This window comes from Anomaloglossus baeobatrachus, chromosome 1 (assembly GCF_048569485.1).
Source record: "Anomaloglossus baeobatrachus isolate aAnoBae1 chromosome 1, aAnoBae1.hap1, whole genome shotgun sequence".
Lineage (NCBI taxonomy): Eukaryota > Metazoa > Chordata > Amphibia > Anura > Aromobatidae > Anomaloglossus > Anomaloglossus baeobatrachus.
In genome coordinates, this window is record NC_134353.1 from 365,769,288 (window position 1) to 365,785,776 (window position 16,489).

Consider the following 16,489-nt stretch of genomic DNA (forward strand, 5'->3'; position numbering starts at 1 on the left):
CACTATAAATACGCTTGTGTTTTTACCGCGTTTTACATGTTTTTCACTGCTTAAAATCAGATGCATTTTGACTACAAATACAATGCTAAATAAAGTTTAAACATATAAACACTATAAAAAAAAGAAAAAAATGATAACAAATATCAATATTAAAATCATACAAAAAATGGCTTATTTTATTAAAATGATAACTGTGCTAATATTTATGCAGAAAATTACATTTATTTATTGTTTTTAATAAAATTTAATTGTCGGACTATGTGTATATGTAAAGGGACATATTATGCCATTAATATTTTGTCAAAAACGCATGCAATTAATTATTCCAAAAAGCATGTTTTCTGCATCAAAAAAGCATGTTAAACGATAGAATTTTGAAGTAGATTGCGTTTTGCAACTTCTCATTGACTTCAATGATAGCAAAACGCTGCCAAAATGGCAAAAACAATTGACTTGCTGCTTCTTTAAACGCTGAGTTTTTGCCTAATTTTCTGCAACTAAAACGCTGCGTTTTTAACAGCATTGTGCGCACAAGAAATCCCCATTTCCCTTAGACTTTGCTTGAGAATCAAAATGCAGGCATTTTGGCATTAAAATGCTGCAGTTCAAAACGCTGCGGAAATGCAGGTAAAAACCAGGTAAAAACGCTAAGGCGGGCTTTGCACACTACGACATCACAGGTGCGATGTCGGTGGGGTCAAATTGAAAGTGACGCACATCCGGCATCGCATGCGACATCGTAGTGTGTAAAGCCTAGATGATACGATTAACGATCGCAAAATCGTCGTAATCGTATCATCGGTGCAGCGTCGGCGTAATCCATAATTACGCTGACGCGACGGTCCGATGTTGTTCCTCGCTCCTGCGGCAGCACACATCGCTGTGTGTGAAGCCGCAGGAGCGAGGAACATCTCCTACCGGCGTCACCACGGCTTCCGTAGGATATGCGGAAGGAAGGAGGTGGGCGGGATGTTTACATCCTGCTCATCTCCGTCCCTCCGCCGCTATTGGCCGCCTGCCATGTGACGTCGCTATGAAGCCGCACGACCTGCCCCCTTAGGAAGGAGGCGGGTCGCCGGCCAGAGCGACGGTCGCAGGGCAGGTGAGTGCATGTGAAGCTGGCGTAGCAATAATTTTCTCTACGCCAGCTATCACACGATATCGTACCTGCAACGGGGGCGGGGACTATCGCGTGCGACATCGCAGCATCGGCTTGCGATGTTGCAACGTGCAAAGCCGCCCTCAGTGCGGACACAGCCTAAGAACGTTCTTCCGAGAACTGATCTCAAAATCGTCGAGTTTGTTAGGGTTTATTTGAAGACAAAGAATGATTTGTGCAAACCTACATTCACATAGGATCTCTAGTTTTCACCAAGATGTTTGGAACAACCTCTTTGCCAAAACCTTCAAACTTCTTACTAATTTGTGCAAGTATACATGGAAGAATTGATTCTTCAATGCCATTTTGAAGGCAAATGGCTGTCACACCCCATTTTGATTTTATTTTGATTTCTCCTTTGCTCATTAACTTTGCATTTTGTGAATTGATACAAATAAACTAGGGCGGGCTTTGCACACTACGACATCGCAGGTGCGATGTCGGTGGGGTCAAATTGAAAATGACGTACTTCCGGCATCGCATGCGACATCGTAGTGTGTAAAGGTTCGATGATACGATTAACGAGCGCAAAAGCGTCGTAATCGTATCATCGGTGCAGCGTCGGCGTAATCCATAATTACGCTGACGCGACGGTCCGATGTTGTTCCTCGCTACTGCGGCAGCACACATCGCTGTGTGTGAAGTCGCAAGAGCGAGGAACATCTCCTACCGGCGTCACCGCGGCTTCCGTAGGATATGCGGAAGGAAGGAGGTGGGCGGGATGTTTACATCTCCGCCCCTCCAGTCCTTTTGGCCGCCTGCCGTGTGACGTCGCTGTGACGCCGCACGACCCGACCCCTTAATAAGGAGGCGGGTCGCCGGCCAGAGCGACGTCCCAGGACAGGTGAGTCCATGTGAAGCTGCCGTAGCGATAATGTTCGCTACGGCAGCTATCACAAGGATATCGCAGCTGTGACGGGGGCAGGGACTATCGCGCTCGGCATCACAGCATCGGCTTGCGATGTCGCAGCGTGCAAAGTACCCCTTACACTTCTATTTTTAAAAAGTAACCTCAGTGACAGCTCAGCTGATCGCGATACTAACCTCAGTTGCTGCGTGGAGCTGACCGGAGCGGCGGTGAGTAGCGCGATCAGCTGAGCTGTCACTGAGGTTACCCGCGGCCACCGCTGCATCCACCGCTGGATCCAGGTAACCTCAGTGACAGCTCAGCCGATCACGCAGCTCTCTTCATTTGCTGCGTGGAGGTGACAGGAGCGGCGGTTTCTTCTGCTGCTCTGGTCACCTCTATGCAGCACAGCTGGAAGCGATGCTGGACCATCCTGGATTCCGCCGGACATGGAGGGCTTTTTGGGGCTGATTAATGTGGTGAACCAGGGAATGTGTTTGTGTTTTTTATTTCTAATAAAGGATTTTTCAGGTGTGTGTGTTTATTTACTGTAATTTACAGATTAATCATGAAGGTATCTCGGGGAGACGCCTGACATGATTAATCTAGGACTTCTTGGCAGCTATGGGCTGCCAATAACTCCTTATTACCCCGATTTGCCAACGCACCAGGGCAAATCGGGAAGAGTCGGGTACTGTCCCAGAACAGTCACATCTAATGTATGCGGTAATTCTGGGCGGCTGCTGACTGATATTGTTAAGCTGGGGGGCTCCCCATAACATGGAGCTCCCCATCCTGAGAATACCAGCCTTCAGCCGTATGGCTTTATCTGGCTGGTATTAAATTTGGGGGGAACCGCACGCCGTTTTTTTTTTAATTATTTATTTATTTCTATACTCCATAGTGACACGCCCACCGGCTGCTGTGATTGGGTGCAGTGAGACACTTGTCACTCAGCGTGGGGGCGTGTCTCACTGCAACCAATCATAGGCGCCGGTGGGCGGGGAAAGCAGGGAATACGAGATTGTTTAATGAGAGGCCGGCTTTTTCAAATTAGAAAAAGCCGCCGGAGCAGTGTGAACGCCGTGCAGCGCCGGTGATCGGGGATCGGTGAGTATGAGAGAGGGGGGGACACTTCAGTCACTCGGGGGATTAGCGGTCACTGGTGAATCCTTCACAGGTGACCGCTAATCAGTACACGGCACACAAACAGAGCTGCGGCATGACAATGAAGTCGGGTGAATTTCACCCGAGTTCATTCTCATCGCGCTACTCTGTCTTCCGACATGTAGTAACGACATTTTGCATCACACACGGACATTTCTCGGAAGATCAAATAACACGCACGTGTGCCTTTAAACATAAAAAAACATATGTTTACGTTTGGTCGTATCTCCGGTATGTACGGAAACGGACCAAACACGCACATTTTAAACGGATGTGTGTTGCAGGTAAAGCAGCTTTTTGAAAGCGAAGTTGCTAACGAAGTCGCTGTAAAGTCCCCTTTACACACTGAGACTTTGCTGCACAGTGGGAAACAAAGGACCAAGGAATGGTCCTGAACGATTTGTAGAGATCAGCAACTTCACAGCAGGGGCCAGGTCGCTGATGTGTTTCACACACTGCAATGTCGCTGGGGCGGTCGCTATAACGTCACAAAACCGGTGACGTTACAGCGATGTCGTTTGCGATGTTGCAGTGTGTAAAGCCACCTTTAGTGAGGCTTCGACACAGCTTCCGTCGATGAAGATATAATCAGCTTTTTTCCTTCCACAACTTCTGAGTCTACTGTGGAGCTTCAGAATCCAGGTGTGAATCTTGTTGGACTATCAACTCTTTGATCAACTTGACTGAAGGATCATTATCTTGTGCTTCCTTCCACCAGTGGTGTGGTAAGGGGTCCAATGTGTTTTCTTGCTGTATACTGTAAGGTTGATGGTCTCTTGAATCCCCGGGGCGATGGAAATCTGGCAACTCGATTTCTTCCAGTTCATCGTCATCAGCCAGGTGAGGCATTCTGGATAATGTGTCCGCGTTGGCATTCTTGTGACCAGCTCAATATTTGATGGTGAAGTCATAGTTCGCCAGTCAGGCCACCCAACGTTGTTCCAGCACACCAAGCTTTGCCATGTCCAGATGAGTCAGAAGATTGTTATCGGTATACACGATGAACTTTGCAGCTGCTAGGTAATGTTTGAACCTTTCAGTCACTGACCAGACCAATGCCAGTAACTCCAGCTCGAAAGAGCTGAAGTTTTTGGGATTCCTCTCAGTAGGACAGAGCTTCCTGCTTGCGTAGGCAATCACTCTTTCCTTGCCTTTCTGCACTTGGGACAGTACAGCTCCTAATCCCACATTACTGCCATCTGTTTACAGCACATAGGGAAGGTGGTAGTCAGGATACGCCAGACTCATCTCCTGTCAGGGCCAACTTCATCTGTCTGAAGGAATTTTCTTCTCCTTCACCCCATGTGAATGGAGGACCAGAAGTCTTGCCCTTCTTGGCCTGGCCCACCAGGAGCTCTTGCAAGGGTGCAGCCATCTTCGTGTAACCCTTCATGAACCTCCAGTAGTATCCCACTGAGCCCAGGAACTGATGTATCTCCTTGGTGGTAGTTGGCCTAGGCCAGTTCTTGATAGCTGTTATCTTTTCAGGGTCGGGAGCCACTCCCTCGGCACTGACCATGCCCCAGGTACTGGACCTTGGCTTTCAGCAGATGACACTTGGTCGGCTTCAACTTCATCCCACACTTTGCCAAGGCTTCGAATACCTCTGCCAGATGTTCCAAATGTTCTTTGAAGGTTTTTGAGTATACGATCACATCATCCAGGTATAGCATTACAGTCTCGAAGTTGCAGTGACACAGGCAACACTCCATTAGCCTCTGGAATGTTCCTGGTGCGTTGCACAGTCCAAACAGCATGCTGTTGAATTCGCACAGACCCATGGGGGTGGCAAAAGCAGTCTTCTCCCGATCCTCTTCGGCAACTGTGACCTGACAGTAGCCACTGGTAAGATCTAGGGTAGAGAAGTAGTTAGCAGCCTTCAGTGCAGCCAATGACTCTCTGATACGGGGTAATGGATAGGCATCTTTGTGAGTGATCTTGTTGATCTGTCTATAGTCCACATACATCCTCATGGTGCCGTCTTTCTTCTTAACTAGAACCAGTGGGGCTGCAACTGTCTCGAATGATCCCTGCCACCTTCATGTTGCTCAACATCTCTTTGGCACATTGATAGTGTGTGGGTGGTATAGGCCTATATTTCTCTTTAATGGGTGGATAGTTACCTGTGGGTATGTGATTTTATACCCCTTTTATCCTCCCTAAGTCTAATGGATGTTTGCTGAAGACCTGCTCATATTCCTGTACTACCCGATAGACCCCATGTTTCTGATGTGAAGGTGTGGAATCAGTACCTACATGCAGTTCTTGGCACCAACCCTCTAACTGATCTTGGGGACTGTCGTGTTCTGCCTGCCCTGGTGGGGTTAAGGATTCTACTGCCGGGATAGACCCTTCAGTGTCAGAGAATATTTTGGCAATGGTGGCATACTTGGGCAATCTGGTCTCCTCCTCCCCGTAATTTAACACTCGCACGGGCACTCTTCCCTCATCAACTACCCTTCTGGCTGTCAAAACTGCAGGCCAATGATCAGACTGTAGGGCTTCTACCACTGCCTGGTAGTCCTGTCTGTTAAGGCCTATGGCCGCCCGGCACCACATCACCATTTCACTTCTCGGGGATACCACATTAGGACCAGCATCAATTACCCGTAAACTGCCAATTTCTCCACCAGACAAGTTTACCTGTTGTCTCTGCAGTAGGGCTCGGATTTCTCGTTGCAGACGCTTTGCTGCCCAGCGCCTGCAGTTTCAGCAATCTGTTGGAGCAAAAACAATACTTCTCCCAAGCAGTTTTCAATGACATTTGTCCCCAGAATCATTTTAGGATTCTTGTCACTAGCATCATACTCTACCACAATCAGTCCTTGGTTCTCTAGCTCTACCCGTCCCACCTTTATGGTTACTTCTTTAAACACAATCTGAGTGACTGGTGAACCATTGACGGCATAGATGGTAAGACCTGCATGGGGCCGGGTGAGTTCAGCATCTGACCAGAACCTCTTATACAGTACATACGGGATGGTTGTTACCTGCGAGCGGGTGTCCAGCAATGCAGAAGTAGGAATTTCATCCAAGGTGATTGATATTATGAGTCATCCTCCTACATACCGGTCACGCCAATCAGCTGGGCCTTGTTGTCTTATTCCTTGGGATTGGACCTCGGCCCGAGGGATTGCCAGTTTAAAGGACACCTTCTGGTAAGATGGCCAGCTTTCTGGCACCAACGGCAGATGGGTTGTCCGAACGAGTTGTAGTGGTCAGTGCTCCTCCCTCTAAGCGATGGAGTCCTTCCTCCTCGCATCCAGGGAACATCCTCAGGGTAATCGGCTAGCTGGATCTTCTCCGCCGGGTTGAACTCTGGCTGGAGCTGGCCACGTCTTTGCTTAGCTGCTAGACCTGGGAACTCTGATCACTTGGAGCACCAGGGAGCGCTACCTGCGTTCTAGTCTCTTCCACTGTTAAGGAAAAAGGCTCCACTCACAGAGGGGAGTGGCTGGCTTGCCAGGACTGGGGGGTAGAGTCAGTGGTCTCAGGGGATTGCAAGGCTTTGATGGCCCGATCTTTAAGAATAGCAAAGTTCATGTTCAGGTGCTCCAGGGCCCACAGCTGCAGCTGCTTGCGGTCCTCTACTGACTGTAATCCCTGCAGGAACTGCTCAACCATGATTTTGTTTCCTTCCTGGTCACTGATGGGGTCTACAAGTCTTAAGGTTCGCAGCGGGTCTGTAACCTCAAGGTGTAATCTCTGATATTGTCCTGGGACCGCTGCTTACAGTTGTAAAACCCTATTCTTAGCTCTGCCTCGGTGTGAGTTTCAAAGGCAACCTTGAGTTTCTCAGATATAGGTTTGCCATCATATTGAGGCAGCCAGGCTGCACCTGGAAAATACGGTAAGGTGATTGGCATGATTGGAATGGTCGATTCAGCTACGGGTGTTGTCGCTCGCGCCACCGGAGCAGGTCCCGCTGCGTTCCCATCTCCTTGCATTACTGGGGGAGGCACTGCTACAATCCCATCATCCGGTGCCTGTAGCTTTCCGTTCCCCCTTGGTTATTTTCACCACTCTCGCAGGGACTGGGGCACTCTGGGAGCTTCCAGGTCAAGTTACTACTGGCTTCCGCCCGCGCTTGCAGGACTAGTGGGCGAGATTTCTGTTGCGCGCTTTTGGCACAGTGATGGCACAGCCCATTTTCACAAAAATAAAGATGGTGGCAGTTTTTGCACAAAACAGTCCTTAAGGCGCACGTCACCCGGGTTAACAGGCCTAGTCCATATCCTGTTCGTAATGCCAGGAAAAAGCTGTGTTGGCCAGGGAATGGGGTACTCGGTCCCGGGTAATGTATAACTGGGGAATGTGCTTTTTAATGGGGAGTATTTACAAGGGAGATTAAAGTCATTTGTTTGACGCCACCTGAGGTTTATGGTTAATATGGGGGAACCGCCGCTGCTGAATTGGTTATTCCCAGGGCTGGTGGTAATGGCAGCTGTGGGGGTAGGCCCTCTGCAGGTAGGGCTGACCCTGGGAGATGTATGATGGAGCAATAAGGGAGACCATACCGTGGGTTGTATTTAACAGTCTCTACTCACTCTGGACCTTTGGACGGCTGGTTCAGGTCCCTGTATTTCCAGTGCCACTTGATGACTCAGTTGCTCTGTCCCCAGCACCCTCAGTGTAGTTGGGTCCCCGTAGCGTGGAGCGTTTGGGGCCCGACTGTCCCTTTGCGGTGGCAGTCTCTTTCACTGTACGGTGGGCAGTGTGGACCCTGTAGGGCTGGTCTGTGTCCCGAACCCTGATCCTTGCTTTACTGCTGATGCCCCCGGATTTATCAGTCAGTGAGGTCCGTGAAGGTCCCCTCACTGTGCAGGTATTTGCCAGGCCATCTGAAACTGTCGCCTAACCTAGGGCCCTGTGCCCCGTCAGTGCTCTGGTCCCAGAGGTACTCGGGTGTATCTGTACTGGCGACCACTCTCCTGTGCTCCCGAGTCACCATTACACGACCCAGCTCTAGGCATGTCTTTCCTCTTTCACTACTACTACTGAACTCCTGCAGACTGACTGCTGTCCCCTCCCACCTGGTTGTCTAGTCTGGCTCCGCCCTATAGGTGGCCATCCCCTTGTCTGACTAGGCAGTGACCCCTAGTGTGAAGTGGTAACTAGGATTTTTGGTGTGTGTTGGTGTTCCAGGTCCCTGGGGCTAGGCCCCGTATCTCCGTGAGGATGCAGTTCCTAGTAGTGCCCTGAGTGGGTCAGGGGCGCTACATCAGCCCATGCGCACTGAGCGATGTAGGATAGATCGCTCAGTGTGCATCCTTTATATTAGCCAGACATTCAACCAACCACCGATCGATAAAAGTTAACTGAATGGCGGTCGCATCGAGATGCCACCCGGTCCATGTAAACAGACTTTTAGATGTTGCTGTCAGCATGGCATTTAGTGATCTTCTTAATGCCAGCATTATGCAATAAGGGGACTAATAAAGGCACACATATGACTACCATTAAAAAAAACCCAACAAAACAAAGTTTTATTCTCTTTTCATAAAAATAACATTTATTGAATAAATGTGACAAAACAAAGATTATACATATTATACTAAAAGTAACAAGCCATAGAATAAAGTATAGGTAATGGCATTAAAAAAAGGTTTTGTTGCAGTTATCTGGCTGCTGCAGCCAGTCACAGCATTTAGCAGTCAGATGACCGATCACTGACACCCCAAGAGCTGCCTATGGTGAATCAACGGAGATGGAGCCATTGCGGATACTTTTTATCATTATTATTATTTTTCTAAAATTTATTTGAAAAAAAAAAGAGCCCCTATAATTTTCCTCAATGGGGGTGCTTCAAATTAACCCTCTGCTACCAGGTTCCATCAAAAGATTTGAAATGAATGATTGGTTATCCCACAGTGGGATTCCCTGGGTGCAGGTTACCTTTGAGAGTCCTATTTAAGAATACGTAGCTTGTAGCATGATTAATGCAGCGTTTTGATTTAGCAATGATTAGGGAGAGTCATAGTCCAGCCGTTTAATTAAATTATGTCTAGATGGATTAAAAATTAAGATTGAAGATCTCATTGGCAATGTCAGCATTGTTAGTTTGTTTCAGAGCTTTCTGCAATGTCTGTGCTTGTGTCTGCTTGCCAAGGGCATTCCTCCACACCTGCAGCATGTCTAGAATCTACGAGCAAGAACAAGGCGTTCCACGTTAGGTGATTTGTGTATAGGTGCATAAATTCTTACTACATATAAAATATTTCAGTTGTCAAACAGTAATTTCACAAGTGCAATGTGTTCATTATATGGGTTATCCAGCAATTCATGATAAAAAAATTTTTTGTCTACAGCTCCTATGCAGATCCATTTGTTTTGGAGTGAGATACTGCAGTCATTTAATAAAATGTTTCTTCTGTCCCCTACTTTTTGTAACTAAACTCTTTAGTTTGACATTTATTCATAAGGGATAAACACAGAATTTAATGTAAAAAAGTGGAAAATTATGGTGCACCCTATTTGTATGGATGTGCACCTCTTAGGCTGCTTTCACACATCAGTTTTTTGGCATCAGGCACGATCCGGCGAAAAAACGGATCAGTTGCATCAGTTTTTTCCATCCAGTTGTGATACTGAGCATGATCCGTTAAAAAAAACGGCCATATCCGTTTTTTTTTGCCTCATTACGCCGGATCGGGCATCCATAGGCTCCCATTATAAAATACGCCGTACGGCAAGATACAGTTTTTTCGCCAGAGACAAAAAACGTTCCCCTCAGCGTTCCATCCAGCTTTTGCCGGATCCGGCAAAATTTGCTTGTCCGGCAGCCGGATCCAGCGGTAACAGACGCCAGATCCTTTTTTTTTTAGGTTTTTCTAATGGCAAAAAACTGATGTGTGAAAGCAGCCTTAATGAATCAGGCGCCAAATATGCCAGCCTGCATTCTATTAAAACCAGTGTAAGGTAAGCCCATCCTAATAAATTTCCTCCTTAATTTGTATGGTAATCAAATGTGTTGGGGACATGATATTGTCGCATTTACTAATACTTTGCAACACAGTATTTTACAGTAATTTCAAAATGAATCATACTTTTAGAATCTCATTCACACTATGCATTTTTTCAGTGCGTTTTTGACCATTGTTGCATTTCTTTTTAGATGCAGCATGTCAATTCTTTGTGTTCTTACTGTACATGTGAACATACTCTTACAGATTCTCCTTCTCTTCCGCACTTGTTAGTGCAGCCTTTTTACAGATTCCACGGACCTCCTATTCTTAGAATGGCTGCTGATGGAGAATCATTTGACCAGACCAGTCCATTGGGCTCTTCCAGTTAATAACTCACCTCAGGAAAGTTGCATATCAAATGGAAGAAGCTGATGGACTGTTAACACGAGCCATTCTGAGGATAGTGAAACTGTGCAGCCTCTTAGGCAACGTGCAGGCTGTGCTTGTCACCATTATTGAATGCATATGCTCGGGATGTATACATCTGGATGGATGATTGCCTAGTCATTACTCCACCATAGAGAGTCATGGCACAATGGAGATAAATGGAAACTGTTAACATCTCCATGACACCCCAATCCGCCCTCATGATTTTGTTGAACCCTTTTATGTACTTCATAATAAGCCCCTTTTTATGGCTAATAGATTTTTGAATCTCCATAAAATAAATTTTAGAACAGGGCTTATGATATGCTTATAAGTGGGTGGCTAGTTGTGGGCATGTTTTTCCCCACTGAAGAGAAAAAAAACACAAAGCGTTATTCACACTAAGATTAAGAACACAATTAGTGTTCAACATGTGTTGTTTCTTTGCAGAGGTCTTCCCCCCCGCTCTATTTTTGCAATGTTTATGCATTTTTATAGGACTACAAGCAAAGGTATATTCTTAATGTTTACCGTGATTTGGAAGCTAGACCTTCTTTCTCGTTAGTATGGTACATGATCGCAAGGCAGTGGTGTGATTTTCAGCTTCATTAATATCTCGATCGCTTGTGAAGGGTAAGTGGGCATTTTTTGTCTTTCATTTTGAACTTTAGGAGTTGTTTTCCCCAGACTAATCTTCCCACTAGTGATGAGCGAGTATGCTTGTTACTACTCGGTACTTGCACGAGTATCACTGTACTCGGGCTGCTCGGCGGGGACCGAGTAATCTCGCGATACTCGTGCTGTACTCGTGGTCTTCATCCCTGCATGTTGGCGCTCTTTTGAGAGCCAGCCCTCATGCAGGGATTGGCTGGCAGACCACTGCAATGCCACAGCCCTGTTAGTTGTGGAATTGCAGTGATTGGCCGGCCCGCACAGCGTGACCGAGCCTTTATACCGGCGGGCGCGCTGTGCTCTGCTCACAGCCATCCAGACAGTCAGTGCAGGGAGAGTGTTGCTGCTTCAGGGAAAGGTTTGCGGCCCTTTATTGTTAGTTCCGGAGCAGGGCTGCAAACAGTGTGACCAGAAGTCCTTCTCAGGACATACAATAAGTTGTATACAGGCAGGCAGGGAATAGCCAGGTCGGAGTACAGTAGCAGAGTCCTTCTCAGGACTATTGTTGCTATATACAAGCAGGGTATAGCCAGATCAGAATACAGGCTAGTGACCAGAAGAGTCCTTGTCAGGACTATTGTAGCAGTATACAGGCAGGCAGGCAGGGTATATAGCCATTCCTAGTGGTGACCGTATACCAGCCTTCATCATATCTGGGGCTGGTGTACACAGTCTAAAACAGTCCAGATAGTGTCAGACTTCTCAGTAATTGTCGCTCCTAAAAACCTGTTAGGTTCTTATTGCGTCCGTGCTTGCATTTAAAAACCGCACGTGTGTGCGTGTTGGTGGCAGCGTACAGGTGCACGTTTTGCACAAACTATTATATAACGCACAAGTCTAGTGAATAATACACGTCAGTCAGCAGTGGCTGATAGTGTCAGACTTCTCAGTAATTGTCGCTCCTAAAAACCTGTTAGGTTCTTAGTGAGTCCGTGCTTGCATTTAAAAACCGCACGTGTGTGCCTGTCGGTGGCAGCGTACAGGTGCACTTGTGTGCGTTTTTCACAAACTATTATATAACGCACAAGTGTAGTGTATAATACACGTCAGTCAGCAGTGGCTGATAGTGTCAGACTTCTCAGTAATTGTCGCTCCTAAAAACCTGTTAGGTTCTTAGTGCGTCCGTGCTTGCATTTAAAAACCGCACGTGTGTGCCTGTCGGTGGCAGCGTACAGGTGCACTTGTGTGCGTTTTTCACAAACTATTATATAACGCACAAGTCTAGTGAATACACGTCAGCACAGCATTGCAAAATGCGCAAGGGCATTGGCAAGGAACAAGGAAGTGGACGTGATGGTGGTGCAGGCAGAGGCCGAGGTCGTGGGCAAGCTCTAATTTTGCCACAACAAAGGGCCACATCTAGTCGCTCGCACGTCCTGTCCCAAATTCTTGGGGACCGCAGCAGTACACCGCTCTTGAACCAAGACCAGTGTCAACAGGTTGTTAGTTGGATAGCGGATAATGCTTCCAGTCAGATTGGCACCACCACAAACACTCTGTCTTCCACACGGTCAAGTGTCAGTAGCCGTGATACTGCACCGCACATTTCAGAACCTGATCCTCCTTCCTACCACAAGGCTGAGTACACGTCCTCGGACATTACTGATCCCACACTTGGACACTCGGAAGAGCTGTTCACGTTTCCATTCGCACATTCTGGCCTCTCGCCAGCTCATGTTGAAGGGGGTCATGAGGAGATCGTATGTACAGATGCCCAAATATTTGAGCAGCCACGTTCTCACGAAGTTGGCAACGTGTCTCAACAAGGGGTGGACGATGATGAGACACAATTGTCAGGAAGTCAGGAGGAGGAGCAGGGTGCGGAAGAGGAAGACGACGTGGTGGATGATCCAGTAACTGACCCAACCTGGTAGGAGGATATGCAGAGCGAGGACAGCAGTGCACAGGGGGAGGGAGGCGTAGCATCCCAACAGGCAGTAAGAAGCAGGGTGGTGGCTCCAGGCAGAAGTCAGGCAACCGTTCCCCGGAACAACAACACGACACAAGGTGCCTGTACAAATGTTTGGTCTTCCCGAGTCTGGCAGTTTTTTAAGTTGGCTCCAGATGATTCTAAAAAGGCCATTTGCAACACCTGCCGTGCCAGCATCAGCAGGGGTACCAAAACTAGCAGCCTGACCACCACCAGCATGATCAGGCACATGTCAGCCAAGCACCCGACTTTGTGGGAAGTACAACAGAGTCGAGGAGCAGTGCTTGCTGATGTCACTGCTACATCTTCGCTGGTTGTGCATGCGAGCCAATCCCCTGTCCATGCTGCCTGCGAACAAGCCTCCTCCGGTCCTGCACCTGCAGTTGCCTACGCAGAAATAACACCATCATCAAGCACGTCCTTGTCCCAGCGCAGCGTTCAGTTATCCATTCAGCAAACCTTTGAACGCAGGCGCAAATACACTGCCAACGCCCCACATGCCACAGTTCTAAATGCTAACATTTCGCGACTGCTTGCGCTGGAAATGTTGCCTTTTAGGCTGGTGGAGACAGAAGCATTCTGCGACCTGATGGCGGCAGCTGTCCCACGTTACTCGGTCCCCAGCCGCCACTATTTCTCCCGGTGTGCCGTCCCCGCGTTGCATAACCACGTGTCACAAAACATCACACGTGCCCTGAACAACGCTGTTTCAGCCAAAGTCCACCTAACCACAGACACGTGGACAAGTGCTTGTGGGCAAGGCCGCTACATCTCGTTGACGGCACACTGGGTTAATATTGTGGAAGCTGGGACCCAGTCTGAGCGAGGGACGGAACACGTCCTTCCCACACCAAGGTTTGCAGGCCCTACCTCAGTCAGGGTTTCACCCACACTCTACAGCTCCGGAATTTCATGCTCTTCAGCCTCCTCCTCCTCCTGCGCATCCTCATCCACTTTACCCTCCACACCAGTCCCAAGCTGGAAGCACTGCAGCACTGCCTCGGCGAAGCGGCAACAGGCTGTGCTGAAGCTAATCTGCATAGGTGACAAACCCCACAATGCAGAAGAGGTGTGGACAGCTCTGAAACAGCAGGCAGATCACTGGCTCACACCTCTGAACCTAAAGCCAGGAAAGGTCGTGTGTGACAATGGCCGGAACCTGGTGGCGGCTTTGAGGCGAGGCCAGCTGACACATGTTCCATGCGTGGCCCATGTGCTCAACCTCGTGGTTCAGCGGTTTCTAAAGTCATACCCAGAGCTGTCTGATCTGCTGGTAAAAGTTCGCCGCCTGTCTGCACATTTTCGAAAGTCACCTACTGCTTCAGCCGGCCTTGCCGGCTTTCAGCGCCGTTTGCATCTTCCGGCTCACAGACTGGTGTGTGATGTCCCCACGTGTTGGAATTCAACTCTGCACATGTTGGTCAGGATATGTGAGCAGAAGAGGGCAGTTGTTGAGTACCTGCATCACCTAAGCCGTCGGGAAATGGGTCAAACTCCACACATAACACCTGAGGAGTGGAGATGGATGTCCGACCTATGTACCATCCTCCAAAACTTTGAGGACTCCACCAAGATGGTGAGTGGTGATGACGCCATTATTAGCGTCACCATACCGCTACTCTGCCGTAGTCCACCTAACCACAGACACGTGGACAAGTGCTTATGGGCAAGGCCGCTACATCTCGTTGACGGCACACTGGGTTAATATTGTGGAAGCTGGGACCCAGTCTGAGCGAGGGACGGAACACGTCCTTCCCACACCAAGGTTTGCAGGCCCTACCTCAGTCAGGGTTTCACCCACACTCTACAGCTCCGGAATGTCATGCTCTTCAGCCTCCTCCTCCTCCTGCGCATCCTCATCCACTTTACCCTCCACACCAGTCCCAAGCTGGAAGCACTGCAGCACTGCCTCGGCGAAGCGGCAACAGGCTGTGCTGAAGCTAATCTGCATAGGTGACAAACCCCACAATGCAGAAGAGGTGTGGACAGCTCTGAAACAGCAGGCAGATCACTGGCTCACACCTCTGAACCTAAAGCCAGGAAAGGTCATGTGTGACAATGGCCGGAACCTGGTGGCGGCTTTGAGGCAAGGCCAGCTGACACATGTTCCATGCATGGCCCATGTGCTCAACCTCATGGTTCAGCAGTTTCTAAAGTCATACCCAGAGCTGTCTGATCTGCTGGTAAAAGTTCGCCGCCTGTCTGCACATTTTCGAAAGTCACCTACTGCTTCAGCCGGCCTTGCCGGCTTTCAGCGCCGTTTGCATCTTCCGGCTCACAGACTGGTGTGTGATGTCCCCACGCGTTGGAATTCAACTCTGCACATGTTGGTCAGGATATGTGAGCAGAAGAGGGCAGTTGTTGAGTACCTGCATCACCTAAGCCGTCGGGAAATGGGTCAAACTCCACACATAACACCTGAGGAGTGGAGATGGATGTCCGACCTATGTACCATCCTCCAAAACTTTGAGGACTCCACCAAGATGGTGAGTGGTGATGACGCCATTATTAGCGTCACCATACCGCTACTCTGCCGTAGTCCACCTAACCACAGACACGTGGACAAGTGCTTATGGGCAAGGCCGCTACATCTCGTTGACGGCACACTGGGTTAATATTGTGGAAGCTGGGACCCAGTCTGAGCGAGGGACGGAACACGTCCTTCCCACACCAAGGTTTGCAGGCCCTACCTCAGTCAGGGTTTCACCCACACTCTACAGCTCCGGAATGTCATGCTCTTCAGCCTCCTCCTCCTCCTGCGCATCCTCATCCACTTTACCCTCCACACCAGTCCCAAGCTGGAAGCACTGCAGCACTGCCTCGGCGAAGCGGCAACAGGCTGTGCTGAAGCTAATCTGCATAGGTGACAAACCCCACAATGCAGAAGAGGTGTGGACAGCTCTGAAACAGCAGGCAGATCACTGGCTCACACCTCTGAACCTAAAGCCAGGAAAGGTCGTGTGTGACAATGGCCGGAACCTGGTGGCGGCTTTGAGGCGAGGCCAGCTGACCAAGATGGTGAGTGGTGATGACGCCATTATTAGCGTCACCATACCGCTACTCTGCCTTCTAAAACGGTCTCTGCTCAAAAACAAACATGATGCATTGCAGGCGGAGCGCGATGAGTTGCAGCAAGAAACAGTAGTGGGTGTGGGTGATAACACACAGCCCAGCCTCGTCTCATCACAACGTGCAGTCGAGGACTATGACGAGGAGGAGGATGAAGACATGGAGCAACTCTCCGGCCAAATTGAGGATATGACATGCACACCAGTCATATCCTCGGTTCAGCGTGGCTGGCCAGAGGACAGGGTAGATGAGGAGGAGGAGGAGGAGGAGGAGGATAGCATGTTCAGTCATCGTGTTGGTCAGGCTACTGAAGT